We start from the raw sequence: 16,425 nt of genomic DNA, 5'->3' as shown, positions 1-16,425 counted from the left end.
TTGAGAAGGTTGTTTTGTGGATCATTTTAGATTGAAAGCGCTTAATGAATCAAGAGGCTAAAACTACTGAGAGGATTGAAAGGCTGAAATTAAAAAAATATATCATTTTATTCAAATACCTCAAAAAAAAAAATGCTTGATAATAGGTGAAACTAGGACTACCTAGTTAAAAGTAAACATTCTTTGAATTGGTTTATTACTATGTTAACTAATAGCGAAGATACTAGAAGCTCTGCCATTAAAAACCTAAGCATTTTTTTGCCGCTAGTCATTTTGCAAATTGGAAGTAGGTACATCTAGTAATGTAATGTAATTTGGTAATGGTATTAAATAATGCATAACATTTGCAAATTTAAAATACTCTTATTACGCGGTTAAGTAAATCTTATAACAACTCCTAAACTGTTCAAAATATAAAAAATATTTGTTCGAAATACAATTTGAAATACCATCACAAGACCAAAAAAATCGTTGTAATTATATATATTTAGGCGGAAAGTGGTTCTTTACTACAGATAAAGAGGTTATCTGGAGACAGGAATAATAATAAAATCAAATCATATCAAATAAAAATGGACATTTGATGGACTTGATTTTGGCTCGTCCATTGGGAGGATACATCAGTGAAAGCTGTGAAAAAAATAACAATGAGGTTATCGTTATCCTCATATTATCGTTATGCGATAGCGATAACGACAACAATAACGATAACGATGACGATTTTTTCAGCTTTTGATGGTTGTAACATTATTAATCAATTCATGAAAATAAGTTAAACATTTTCAGAATTATTTTAATAAATCAGGTGTTTTTTAAACTACAACCTTTATGTTTGTAAACCCAGTGTTTTTGGACTCTTGGTTTTATAATGATTTTTGGGAACTAAAGATAAAGAAAATAAGTATATCTTGAAATATATTCTTAACAAAGTTGAACTAGTTGAAACGAACTTTTGTGTGCGATAAAACGTTATTAAACGTAAAAAACAAAATGCATAGACAAAACATCGCAGATGACCTACTACGCATATCGGAGGACGCAGGGGTTAGGACGGACATAGGCATGTTTTACATATCTTTGCTTTCTATAGTTTCTTAATTTGTAGGATTATTTGCAAACAAAGAATCTATGCCTGCTACAATAAAACCGATAGTGTTGATAACAGAAACTATGTGTATAGTAATAGTATTCTAAGGTAAACCAAGTTAGATATATTATTCAGTAGATATACCTATAAAGAGTATTCCAAAAGTCAATTGGCAAGGAGTGGACCCATTACTAGCCAGATCTGGATCGTTTGTCGCTTGTCGTACCTATGGCATACTGACGAGGGTTAACGAGTTCAGAACTGGTATATGTATGGTGTGTTCGGCCGACGAATGTTGTATTTACTGATATTGTTGGCGTAATTCAATGCAGTACAGACCGCTTTCTACTATTTTTTTCTCCTCTTTGTAGGAGGAGGTTTAAAGCAGATAGTACTGGCTACTATATGTAGCTTTGCTACATCTTTTATTTGTAACTTATTTTTGAAATCTCAATGAGAAGTTGATAAATTCTCACATTTGAAATTGAAGGTGAAAATTTTGATACATTGTGAAAACCATTTTTATAGTGATATGCGAGTATTTATTTACTTCTCATTGTGAGATTTTAAAATTATAGACTAAAATAAGTTTGCAGGGGTGTACTTGTAATTTTTATAATGCCCCGGTAATTTTTTTGCGTTTTAAATTTCTTAGTTGTCACTCTCGTAACGTAATACATTTTAAATATTACTCTACGGTTCCAGTGCATCCTCTTGCAAATTATTATTATGCAAATATTTAATTTAAATCACAATGCGACTCTTCGCCATCAACAACCTACATACTTACTTTCAAAGCTGCATAACAGAATCTTGTATGGTAAGTAGGTAACAAATATTTACTTTATGGGGCGTAGATGAATATGTATGTTTCATATTTTCTTATGTGTATTAATTAACTGTTATTAGAGTTAAGGAGAGAAAATTATTTATCTATTTCTGATAAAGAAAATTCGACATTGATATTGATATGAGTCCTTCAATGGTCAAATATGTCAAATACACTATATCAAATTTCACTGAAATATTAAAGGTTATTTTAAAAGGATTATAAAAAAAAAGGTTTTTTCACCAGATAGTACCCTTCAAATATAGCCCATTCGCTTCCGCCCGGGCGCCCTGTATACATTCATTTTAAAAGCAATGTAAAATAATAAAGTAAATGTTTCATAGGCAAAACAGAAATAGAAAAATGTCCAGAGTCTAATTGTGGTTTTAAATTTCTATTCACATATATTTCACAGTGTGTTTCTAAGTCATAACTTAAGGAGGTTGTTTCTTGGGTAATGTTATACCAAAAAGCCTTAATAGTCCGATGGTTGGTATTTTAAGTGTCAATTAAGACTTGGTTAACTATCATTATTGTTCACTATTGTTGTTAATTAACCATGTATTGTTGCTAACTATCTCGGTTATCTTATAGGTAATTAGACTGTGAGCAACACTAACCATCTCATTAAAAGTGTTGAATTGACGAATGATTTAATGAATTAAAGATCTCTCTTAACTGATATACAAAATCAATTAAAATAGCTTAGGTACTGAGGGACACTGTGTCACTAAGAATCTCAGAATTTCGACATTACGAGGAATTTAGGATATTAATAAGTATTATAATCTTTATTAGTTCACTTTGCATAAGAATTACAAAATCCCGTTAGGGTGTAGAACTCTTCATTTATGTTGTATTAAAAAAAGTAAAAAGGTAAATATTTAAATATATGAAATAATATTAAAAATAAAACAAGATGCACACCAATACTAACAGTTGCTGATAAGTAAGTAAATGCGAACAAAATAACACAATTAATGCACTGATACAAACATACATAGTATAATGAGCCAATAAATCAATAGGTAGGTAAATATTATTTTCAAAAAATTCCTTTAGAGTATAATATCCTTTCTCTAAAAGAATTTTATTTAATTTTACCCTACTATTTTTGTATGATAAATTTCTTATACCTTATTTATTATAAATTTAGTAATGAACATGGGACATTCCTTTGAATATTAGGTAAGTGAAAATATTCAGTGGCGTTGAAATTTTGGGCTTTTACTAATTACCAGATTTGTATAAATACCTTAAATTTTTATTTTCATTTAAGATATAATGTTAATCTAAATATTATCAACCTACATAAAAAAATATTAAAAAGTATGTGGACAATTTCTGATACGTGTATACGTGGTTCAGATTTTAATAGACAAACTTCGGGAAACTACTAAACAACAAAAATTTCACTTTGCTCTATCAACATATGCGCAGAAAGCCACCGTTTATGAGATACAGGGCGTTGAAATTAACAAAAATAATTTTTTTTATTTTAAATATCTGGAAAACCGCATCATAATCAGGCCGTGTATGTTACGTTAAAATGTTATGTTAGAAATAACATTTGTAAATAACATGCCGTAATAACATATATCTTATAAGTATCCGTCAAACAGACATGTTATTTAATTGTAATGAAATGAAACAGAACACGGCCGCTATTTTATGTTGTACGTACCCGTTATTTACGAGTTTGCCCTCTACGTTGTAGGTATTTGCTTCATGTTTCATAACAACAGACTACGTACCGGCAAAACGAAACCATCAGAATTAAAACTTATTAATGCTTTATGACAACAGTGTGCTACTAAAGTTAATTTATTGAGTATGAATTTGGGGAAAAACCACACAAAACAAAAAAAATTAAAAGACGTATTTTTTTTATCGAGGGAAAAACATGTTTAGGGGTGAAATACATCTTCAAAGTTCGCCCCTCAAAACAGATTTTTCTAAATATCTGGGGTTCTCATCAATATTTTGGAACGAAACAAAATGCAGAATTACTTCTTATAAAAAAAACAGATGTTTCATTAGTGTTTTCGTGTTTGGGGGTTGCTACCCTTATTTTTTATTTCAGACTATATTTTTCAAACAATTTTTATAGGTATATAAAAAAATTCATATTTGTTAAATAAAATTAAAAATATGATTTATGTAAACAAATTGACAAAATTAAGTTCTCTTTTTAAGGGGTGAACAACCCCCTAGTGTGCGAAAAATTTCTGTGCTGACTAGAATTAACATTTTAAAATAAAAAGGTTTTACTTTTTCTCTAATCATACGAATAATTTTTTCTATTGGTCTAAAACGGATTTAAACTGTTGCAAACTACCCCTGCTGTTCATCAACTACCCCTGCTGTTCATCCCCCAATAAACGGGTTCGGTAATTTCCATTTTGTTTCATTCCAAAATATTGATTAGAATCCGAGATATCACGGATATTGTTTTTGGGGTTGAACATCAGGGGTAGTTTGCATCTGTTTAAATCCATTTTAGACCAAGAGAAAAAATTATTCGTATGATTAGAGAAAAAATTAAGACATTTTTCGCACACTAGGGGATTACTAGGGAGTTGTTCGCCCCCTAAAATGAGAATATTTTTGTCAATTTGTTTACATAAATCATATTTTTAATATTTTGAATCAATATGAATTTTTTATATATAAAAAATGTTTGAAAATATACTTAGTTTTCCTGAAACACGAAATCACTTGTGAAACATTTTATTTTTTTAAAAGAAGTAATTTCCATTTTATTTCATTTCAAAATATTGAGATGTCACAGAAATATTTCGGGGGTGAACATGAGGGGTAGTTTGCATCCGTTTAAATCTGTTTGCGGCTAATAGAACAAATAATTCGTATGATTAGAGAAAATGTAAAAACTTTTTATTTTGCAATGATAATTCTAATCGTACAGACATTTTTAGCACACTAGAGGATTGTTCACCCCCTAAAAAGAGAACTTTATTTTGTCAATTTGTTTACATAAATCATATTTTTTAATTTTTTTAATATGAATTTTTTTATATATAAAAAATGTTTGGAAAATATAGTTTTCCTGAAATAAAAAATAAGGGTAGCAGCCTCCAAACACGGAATCTAATGTGAAACATTTGTTTTTTTATAAGAAGCAATTTACATTTTTTTTCATTCCAAAATATTGATTAGAACCCCAGATATTTAGAAAAAACTGTTTTGGGGGGTGAACTTTGAGGATGTATTTCACCCCCTAAATATGTTTTTCCGCCGATAAAAAAAATATGTCATTTAGTTTTTTATGTTCTACAATTGAGTCTACAACATATATAAAAATATGGGAAATTGGAGAGTTCGGGTTAGGGTAGTTTCCTTGTTAGATTCTTCGTTTGATTTAACCTAACAATAATTTTAGGGTAAATACTTATATACGTACGCTATAGTATATATTACTACCTAATTACTTAAATTTTACAACTTACCTTCGATGTGCGTTTATAAAACCGGCAAGTAAATGTAAATTTTACAAGCCGTTCATTTTCATTAGACAAATAACACCTACGTTAAACTATAGCAACACCAAATTCCTTGTCTTTAAGAAACTCTGTTATAATTTAAGATAACATGTTACAAACTATTTTATGTTGTATTTACCCGTTATTTACTAGTTTGCATTTGTTTCATGTTTCATAACCTAAATGACATCTGTCAGTTATATGTGTTTTTGTCTAATACTGACTCTTATTTATAATAATTTTGAATAATTATTATTAAAAATGTCGACACAAAAGCGTCTTCAAAAAACAACAAAATTGCAATACGAGTATTTGCTAAAAATGGTCTTAATAACATGCACGTTATATCTTAACAGGTAACGTTAACAACCCTGAAATAACATAACTGTTATTATGATAAAATGGGATACATACTCGGCCTGAATATGTCTCATAACTCGTAAACCATTCACTTTTCGACAAAAATAAAAGCGTGTTTTTTCATCCGGAATGTTTCAGGCCGTTGTAAAATGTATTCATATTACCAATTAATTCAGTGGCATAAAAGTTTTACATTAAATAAGGAAACGATATAATTGTTTCTCCGCCACTGGTTTTTGAATTTGGACTGTGTGCATACAGAACTAGGAGAAATATTTGAAAAAAAAATTGTACCAAATTTGGATAAAATTTTGAAGCGATTTTCCAGATATTTAAAAAAATTGTTTTACTTTTGTTCGCCCATTTACATTAACCTCTCTATTTCCGTTGTCATTAAATTTAGAAGAAAAATGTTTGAACATTATTTGTTCTATTTTTTATGAGGTAGCCATAGGCGGACTCAGTTTTTTACAAATCGCACAGTTTTTCCCATATTACATAAAAATTATTATTTTTTTTTAAATAGAACATTTTGATATTAATTGGATAAATACTTATTTGTTTATACTTATAAGTAGTGGACAAAACTATGGCTTTTGTTTTTTTAACATTTATCTTAAGTTTATTCATTCGTTAATATTTTTCAACACACCTGCTAAAGCATCATGGATTGATTTAATACATTGATTTAAATCTTTATCAGCAACAGACACTAATGTATCATCAGCAAATATACCAAGCAAGTGGTTTCCTTTAATATAGTTGATATCATTCAAATATATTATGAAAAGTTATGGCCCTAATGCACTTCCTTGTGGAATTCCAAAGTTATTAATTCTATTATTTGACGTAAAAGAACCAATTTTAGTTACTTGTGCTCTATTATTGAGGTAGTCCTCAAGTCACCTTAACACAGTACCTAATATTCCATAATACCTATTTTAACTTTTTTAATAGACGATTCCTATCTATTGTTTCAAATACTCTTTGTAAATCTAAGAAAACAGTTACAATATATTTATTTTCATCAATTAATTGATTCTAACTAGTTATTGTATATTGAAGAGCTGTTTCGCAAGAGTAATTTTGTGTGAAGCCCGATTGTTGTGCAATAAACCAATTGTTATCATTAAAATATTCCATTATTTGATCATGCACCGCTAACTCAAGAACTGTTTCAAGGGTCGGTAATATAGTAATTTGACGAAAATTGCATGCTTCGATATTATTATTAATTTTAGGAATAGGTATAATATTGTACTAGTCTTGAAGCGACTTAGAAAAGTAACCGTTTCCAATGAAGTATTAATGAAAAGCAAAATTACATGGCCAATGACATCAAATGAATCATTCAAAATTTTGCGTGCAATATTTCACCATATATATTATTATTTTTTCCGCAATGGGCCAAACGTTATTTTTTTAAAGATGATAATACCACTACTTACTTGACGAAAACTTTGTGTATACTTCAACTGATCACTCTTTATGCTATTTGCTATATCAGCTATACTATTAACAAAGAAATAATTGGATTTTTGTGCTGTTTGCTGTTTCACTTTCAGATGTAACAGTATGATTTTCATTAGTTTCGCAAAATATTATTTGACTGAAATCGTGACATATATTTGACTTTACTGGTTTTCCACAACTTATAGGGTTGTTTTTGTTATCATAATATATTCTTTCTTTGACTTTTAGCATATTTACAATTGATTTCTTACAATTTTATAGTATTCCTACTTATCATTTCTATTTAATTCACTACTTCTCTTAAAAATTCCATACGCATTGCTTTTATTTTTATCATATGCTTGGGTTCAATTTTATTAACAGTACTTGATGTTTTATCTAAAATACAATCCAATATATCATTTACTTCAACACAGTCCAGCGGCCAGTTGCATGATAAAAGATTAACATTAATATTTAGCATATTTGTTTCATTTAAAATTTTTACAAAAATGTATTTATCTTTTTCAGCAATATTACAATTATTGAAAAGTATTTTTATAGTTCGTTATCACGTAATCTATTAGTATACCTTAATAGATTACGTGACAATGAACTATAAAAATACTTTTCAATAATTGTAATATTGTTGAAAAAGATAAATACATTTTTGTAAGAATTTTAAAAGAAACAAATATCATTCGTTACTCTAGTACACTCATTGATAATTTGATCAATCCCATACATTTGTTTCAGTTTTTTACTATAAAAATGATCACTCCTGTAAGCTACATTTAAATCTCCTATTAGTAAACATTTCTCATTACAAAAATATTTATCTAATACTTAATCCATCTCCTCCACAAAAATGGCATCACTTGAACTAGGCTAATGATATACTACACCAATAATCCACTGCTGTCCTGACATCTTAATCTCAATAAATTGAAACCAATAGTTTCCTTGCAGCACCAATTTTTGTTTAGGTTTGTAGTCAATGCCAGCTTTGATTTGAGAAGTACAAAGTACGCGGAGCACCAATGGCTCCATCTGTCGTGCTGATTTCCTACCAAGCAGTTTGATGGCTATATACAGCGTGGTAAAAAAGTTCTGCATAAAATTCATATTTTCGTTAAACAATTTTTTTTTCGAAAAACGGTGAGACCCGTCGATTTTTATTTGATCCAGGGCACCTTGTTATGTGGAAAAATTTTTTTTTCGATAATCCACTTACGGCAGCGATGACATAATTTTTTTTTAAATGACAACGCATATTTTTTTCGTTCGAAATTGATGACAGTGATAATTATCTAAACAACGGTGTGAAAATTTCGATGTCTTACATAACAATTTTTTTTAGAAAAATGCACCTTAAGTTCTTGAATGCAATAATTTGCTGTTTACGGATCAAATGCCTTAGAAAAAAATTTATTCGGCAGAAAGCATTTCAGATAACTTAAGTTGCAACTGGTGTTATGTAATATTTGCGGAATTATTCATCAGATATTGTCAGGATCCTGATTAAACTGCAAAATTTAGAACCAAGTTCAACCGCACAAAATCCAAATAGTATGTAGCAAATTAAGGTCGACTTTTTGTCTTCGAGTTTGCCGATAAATTCCCCAAAAAAAAAAGATCCAAAGAAATGTTTACTTGAAAGGAGTAGATTACCTGAAATATTGAAGACTAAAAATCAGTACCGATTTAACATTCTTTGGTGAAATCGTTTAATTCGAAATGGCAAAACTTAGTGAACGCGAAAGAATTGATATTTTGAGGATGATTGGTTTCGGCGATAAGTTACGAACCCATCAAGAAGCTTGCCAATTATTTAATGCAACGTACCCTGACAGACCACCAATTACGCAATCTACGGTTAGTAGGGTACTGGCAAGGTTTGAGGAAACTGGTAGTGTGAAAGATGCTCCTCGTGCGGGTCGTCCTAGAGTAGATGATGAAACTAGATTGAATATCCTGGTGGAGCTCCAGGACAACCCTCATTCTAGTACAAGGTCGATTGCATTGAACAATGATATTTCACATGTAACTGTGGTGAACTTTCTCAAAAAAGAGAAATTTCACCCCTATAAGGGTCACTTGATACATGCATTGACTGAGGACGACCCAGACCGCCGTCTCCACTTTTGTGAAGATTTAATGCATCGATGTAACGGAGACCCCGACTTCCTCAAGAACATAATTTTTTCTGACGAGGCTACTTTTTATCTTAATGGATCGGTGCATCGACATAACTGCCGGTATTGGTCTCAGGAAAACCCGCACTGGGTGCAAGAAGTAGATCATCAGCACCCCCGAAAGGTGAACGTTTGGGCGGGAATAATAGGGCGTCGTATTTTAGGCCCGTATTTTTTCGAGGAAAATTTAACTGCTGCTCGCTATTTGGATTTCCTGCGGTTCGATTTGGTCCCAAGCTTAGCAGAGTTATTCCCGAACAACGAGGATCCTGATATTCCTGAGGAAAGAATTTGGTTTCAGCAGGATGGTGCACCGCCCCATTATGGAGTGCAAGTACGGGAGTACTTGAATAACACGTTTACTGGCCGGTGGATCGGGCGACGCGGAACAATCGAGTGGCCTCCGCGTTCGCCTGATTTAACACCTCTAGACTTTTTTTTGTGGGGCTATTTGAAATCGCGTGTGTACACAAACAGACCAGGTGATTTGGAAGAACTTAAAAACCGTATTCGTTTTGAAATAAATCAAATCGACCCGGGAATGCTTGAACGAAGTGTAGACGGCGTTTACACACGCTTAGGACAATGCCAAATGGTACAGGGTGGGCAATTCGAACAATTTCGCTAGACTTACACAAACATTAGTGTAATTTTACTCGTTTGAAATGTAATTTTGTCAACTTTGTCCTTTTCGGAGCCATTAATAGTGTAAGTAGACAATTATCACTTATAAGAACTTAAGGTGCATTTTTCTAAAAAAAATTGTTATGTAAGACATCGAAATTTTCACACCGTTGTTTAGATAATTATCACTGTCATCAATTTCGAACGAAAAAAATATGCGTTGTCATTAAAAAAAAATTATGTCATCGCTGCCGTAAGTGGATTATCGAAAAAAAAAAATTTCCACATAACAAGATGCCCTGGATCAAATAAAAATCGACGGGTCTCACCGTTTTTCGAAAAAAAAGTTGTTTAACGAAAATATGAATTTTATGCAGAACTTTTTTACCACGCTGTATATATTAAAACACCACCTGCATGCCTGCTATTACTATCACAACGTAGTAATCTATATTGATGTATACAGTGTGTCCCAGAATAACGTGTACAACGGAAAACCACAGATTCGTGGACTCAAAATAGGCATATTTAGGCTAATTCATTTATATACGAAATCGCTTCGTTTGGCCGCTAGATGGCCTCAAAGTTGGTGAAAATTTTTTGAATTTTGTAAATAACTCGAATACATATTAATCGATTTTGATTATTTTTGGGGTGTGAACTTTTACTTTCCAACTACACATTTTGGTGTTATACAGAGTGTTTTTTAAAACATACTATTCCTACAAAATTATGTGGTGATAATATCCGTTCATAACTTTTTCCTCTTTCGGGCAAAAATGACAACTATATTTTATCTGATACTTGATACCATTTGGAAGTTTTTGGAACTTTTGTAAAATTTTGATTAAATGAGCGGTTTAGGTACAAAAGAATATTTTTTGAATGTCTACATTATTGTGCTACTCATATTACAATACTTAACAAAGTAGCTAGTAGGCACTGATTTTGTAGACTGAATGTAATTTCAGTTTGATCTTTAAGTCATTGTACCTGCCAATTCTTAATGAGTATTTACTACGATAAGATACACATGTTACATTTTTTGATATGAATACATACCCATACGAAGAATTAGAGTAATTTACAACATGCCTAATTTTATTGAGATAATTAGCAAAAACAATCAAATACAATAAAAAATGCTGGAGATATGTAACAAAATTGATGTAACTAAATTTAGTACAACTATAAAACTGTTCAAAATGACCACAATAACAAAGGTTAATTCAGTGAAGAAAGTTAAAGGACACCCTTTACAGTTCTTGAGGTCAATATTTTTAAAACATTTATGGCAATTGGGATATGCCTGCACAACTCTCTGTGTGCAGGCATATCGTATGTGTGTGTGTATCCATATTGAAAAATGAAGTAACAGGTGATATAGTCGTAAACACTCATTATGAATTGTCAGGCACGTTGACTTAAAAATCAGACTAAAATTACAGTCAACCTACAAAATCAGTGCCTATTAGCACTTTGTTAAGTATTGTAATATATATGGGTGGCACGAAAATGTAGATATTTAAAAAATATTTTTTTGTACCCAAACCGCTCATTTAATCAAAATTCTACAAGAGGTCCAAAAGTTTCTAAATGGTAATCCTATCAGATAATAAAATAGTTGTCGTTATTGCCCGAAAGACGAAAATGTTATGAACAGATATTATCACCATACATCAATTTTGTATAGGTTGTAGGCTTAAAAAACCACTCTGTTTAATACCAAAATGTGTAGATGGAAAGCAAAAGTCCATACCCCAAAAAAAATCAAAATCGATTAATAGGTATTCGAGTTATTTATAAAATTCAAAAAATTTTCACCAACTTTGAGGCCATCTAGAGGCCAAACGAAGCGATTTCGGATATAGATGAATTAGCCTAGATCTGCCTATTTTGAGTCCACGAATCTGTGGTCTTCGGTTGTACACGTTATTGTGAAACACCCTGTATATAATTAAATATCTTGAATATCCTCAGTTGTTCTGGTTTCACTTAACACTATTAGAGCTGAGTTGTAACAAGCCACTTGGTATACTTCACTAGATTTACTTGATAAAATACTTTGAGAGAAACTATATCCTGGTTAAATTTAATACATTCATTAGATCTGACAGTTGTTACCACAGGTTCAACAAGTTTTTTCGGTTCTCACTAGGTAGGTATTTCAGCCGTAACTATTGTTGATATTCTATTTATGTACCTAATTCTCTTAGTATTATTTCCCTTCTCCACTAACTCATTAAGTTTGCCTCTAATATATTGATAATATTCTGATAATTCTTTATTTTTTTGTTTTAAAACTTCTTTGGCGCTTTCTGCCGTTGGAAATATGACTTTAATCGGTCTTGATCTATCGACAGTAAATTTACCTACTCTGAATACCTTAATATCATCATTTAATACATTTGTTCTCTTTCTACTATATCTACTCTTTCTTTAGAAACCTTTTTAAAAGATTCGTTTACATCTAGCATAAATATTTTTTGATCGAAGCTGCCTTTCCTCTATTTCAGAAATAATCTCTTCATTAGTTATAGTTTTTTTTCAGATTCAAAACTAGGTATCAGCATGCCAATGCACCTAGAATCTACCAGTTCCTCAACTTGTTTTTCTAATTTTTCTACCTTACTCATTAACACAGGAAGAAATTTGAATCCACTCTCGCAATCCTTACACCAGAATATTAATCTTCTCTTTTTCAATGATATACATCTCAATTCTAAAGTTGTAAGTCCAGAGCACTTTTCACATAGAGTTTTTTTACACCCATCACAAATTATGGTGATTTCCGTATCTTCTTTACAAAAATTACTTAACACCATTTTTTCCTCTAATTAAGTAATTAAAGAGTAGATAATATTTAACTCAAATTTAAATCTAATAAGTATTCAAAGTAGGCAGAAGTAGTTTTTGAAAACCGATTGCCAAAATTAATAAAACAAAATAATTATTATTCGTCAGTCAGATTTTGAAATCGGCTTTTAATTTAGCGAGTTACAAAAAATCATTTTTTAAATCTTTTTGTTCGAAAACGGCCGCAGATACGAAAACATTGCAAGAGGCAAAAAAATTCTAAATTTAACAGGGAATTAAACCCTTGATCTAGAAAGTAGGCCCGGCATCAGAAAAAAGTCCAAATTTGGGCTACATATTTCAAAAACTGTGGGAGACAAAGAAAAATCACAAATTATTGAAAAACGTTGAGATTTAAATGTCAATACAGTTGGGTCGGTGAGTTATGATGATGAATTTCACTCACTGGTCCAAAGTATTGAACTTGTTAACGAAACAGAGACTCAAGCATGCACAGGCCTTGCATTCACTAAGGATATACAACGTGGACATTTCTTCGAAGTAACAACCCCGATCAATTTCTCTAGTAATTTCAGTTGATGGAAATACTTCTTTAATAAACAATATTTGTAAGCCTCGTTGCACACTAGCCGGACCGGCTAACCGGATCTGGCTGGCTCTTTCAGCCTCGTTGCACACTAGCCGGACCGGCTAACCGGACCCGGCTATCCGGATCCGGCTGGCTCTTTCACACGTAAATTAATTTTCAAACCGGTTTGGCCGATATTAGTCTCAGTTTGATTTTTATCACGACAAGAGATGAATCGTAGACGCATTGCAATTATGTGGCTTGGCTATTGCCGATGTCGTCGCAATAAAAAAAACAAAAAATATGAAAAATATCCAAAAAATATGAAAAGGCTACAGTTTTGTCCCACTGGACAAGTCTGGATTCAAGCGGTGATATAACGAATGCTATATCTACTTCTAGCGAACAAACATTCGACATAGTTGCGTACAAATATTTAAAGCCGGTACACGGCAGCCGGGCTGGCAGTGGTGAAAACCCGGCGGCCGTTCGCCGGATAGCTCCTTCCGTCAGGTGTGAAAGCTGCCATAAGACTCTGTACACCTTGCTGTCGGGTAACCGGATCCGATTAGCCGGTTCCGGCATGTGTGCAACGGGTGTAAGAGTCCTGCTACTTCCCTGAGCCTAATTTTTAAATTCAGCAAACATTCAACATTTCGTTTTCTTAAATGTGTCCTGGCCTTATATCCCAATATTCTTCCCTTTCCCTGGCTCTAAGGAAATGTTTTTCAGATCTATTTTTCGCAAGTTTATTTATTACTTCGTTTCTTTCCGTACATTTATGTCCTGGTACCTAACACAACCTAATCGTGTTGATACTTGCCAGTTGAATTAGCAATTTGAACAGTCCTAAACAAATTTTGAGCACATCTTGATCGAGTCTAAAGCTTTTATTGCAATCCGACTATAGGAGAATGTTAGATATGCTTATAGAGAAAATTTCTGTTCGGGGCACTGTAGTAAAGACTCTGAAGTTATGGAGTGCCTCTTATTAGCAAGTAATATCTTTCCATGGCAATATGAAGTGGTGGCAGGTTTAATAAGATTCCGAAGCAGCTGTTAGAGTCGACGCCATTTCAGCTTTACATTGATTTTTACCTCTAAATTGGCTCATATTAATTGCAATTTCTTGAATGAATTAAGACGGGTTGAATTATTTTACGGTCATATCTGCCACTGCTTGCTTTCGTAAACTTCTTAGGAAAAAATATTTGGTCAAATCAAAATTTGTGGGCAAGTTACAGTGCCATAAAAGTCTAATTGAATGGAACGACTTCTGGTATCGACACCATTACCTTACAAAAATATATTAAAATAATATTAAACCAAATTTGATAACTGATAATTTGGTATTAATATATTCTACAGTAACATTAAATATATGCCTTGGTTAAAAATATGTTCTTTACTGTTTATAATTACCGTTCTTCCTCAACGTGATCTTTGAATTTAAATTATTTTTAACATTCCAGCACGACTTCAAACGGCAGAAGATACTAAAACGTGTTGTCTCTCAGGCTATAATTGAACTATAACGAAGGACATAGTTTATACTATCAAATGCGATGCGATTATTTTATAGGGTGAAACAGAAAATTTAAAAGAATGTACTAGGACTCATTTATAATGAATGCTAAATATAAATTCAGACGTTTGAGAAAATATGACTGAATTTAAATAAATAAATTTCTCAATAAAGTTAGGTATTTTAGAATAATTTTGGAAATAGATGTTTCAATACATTTTATTTAAAAATGTATTATTTTAACATACTAAAACGAAAATAATATACTCCTAGGTGTTATATGAAACCCTATTGAATGAAATGAAAACTAAACAGAGCCATTTTCAGGAACTGCGCCAAGATTGTAGAAAAACGCTCAGACCCGTCGATAAGAGGGACATTCTTTCTGGTATTTTTGACTTCGCCACTTTCATCTCCAAGCAAGGGTAAGCATCACCGTAAAATATTTAAATGACATTGGGGGTTGAGTAATATTTCTTTTGAAAGCTCTTACAATTCTCTTTACAACAGACTTTAAATTTTATAATTCCGCCCAATACTTTGAAAAAAATTTACATTTTAAAATTTAAATTATGTTTAGTTGCTTACTTACTACTTAGTTGATTAAATGTTCAAACTGATGACCGCCCGCTTCCATACAAGAATAAAGATTTTGTTCGAAAGGTTAGCGCACATTCCGAAGCATTTCCGGAGTGATTCGACGGCATTCGTCGACGATTCTTTGACGCAAATCTTCCAGCGACGCTGGCTGTGTTTTATAGATTTTACTTTTTAGGTATCCCCACAAAAAGAAATCAAGGAGCGATCAATCCGGTGATCGTGGAGGCCACTCAATGCTGCCTCTTCTCCCAATCCAATTCCGTAGAAAACGTTGGTCCAAATACTGACGGACAATTAACGCATGATGCGGAGGAGCACGGTCCTGTTGAAAAAGCATATGATCTTCATCAACTATGGAACATTTTCAATAATATCAGTGAAGGCAGGGTCAATAGCGTCTTCTAGTAACTGCAAATACATTTGGCCAGTCAAATTACCAGGTAGGTACCAGGTGACCCACCAGCCGGTCAGCGAAAATTCCATCCCATCCAATCCACTAATGTTACTTCATTGTGTGTGTATACCATTGATTTCTGTTTTTTACAATTGTGTTTTTTTTACGAAAGTGATAACAAATCGCCAAAAACCAATGTAACGCAAGAAATACTAAATTTATACCATTGGCGTACTTAACTCGAATGACTGACATTTTTACCGTTACTAATTGTTTGTACATAAGTTTCAACTTTAAAATCAAAATTCTTAATAAGTATTGGGCGGAATTATAAAATTTAAAGTCTGTTGTAAAGAGAATTGTAAGAGCTTTCAAAAGAAATATTACTCAACCCCCAATGCCATTTAAATATTTTGGGGTGATGCTTATCCTTGCTTGGGGGTGAAAGTGGCGGAGTCAAAAATACCAGCAAAG

The sequence above is a fragment of the Anoplophora glabripennis genome, unplaced genomic scaffold, assembly GCF_000390285.2.
Source record: "Anoplophora glabripennis isolate ALB-LARVAE unplaced genomic scaffold, Agla_2.0 scaffold942, whole genome shotgun sequence".
NCBI classification, from domain to species: Eukaryota; Metazoa; Arthropoda; class Insecta; order Coleoptera; family Cerambycidae; genus Anoplophora; species Anoplophora glabripennis.
This window is presented reverse-complemented; position numbering follows the sequence as displayed.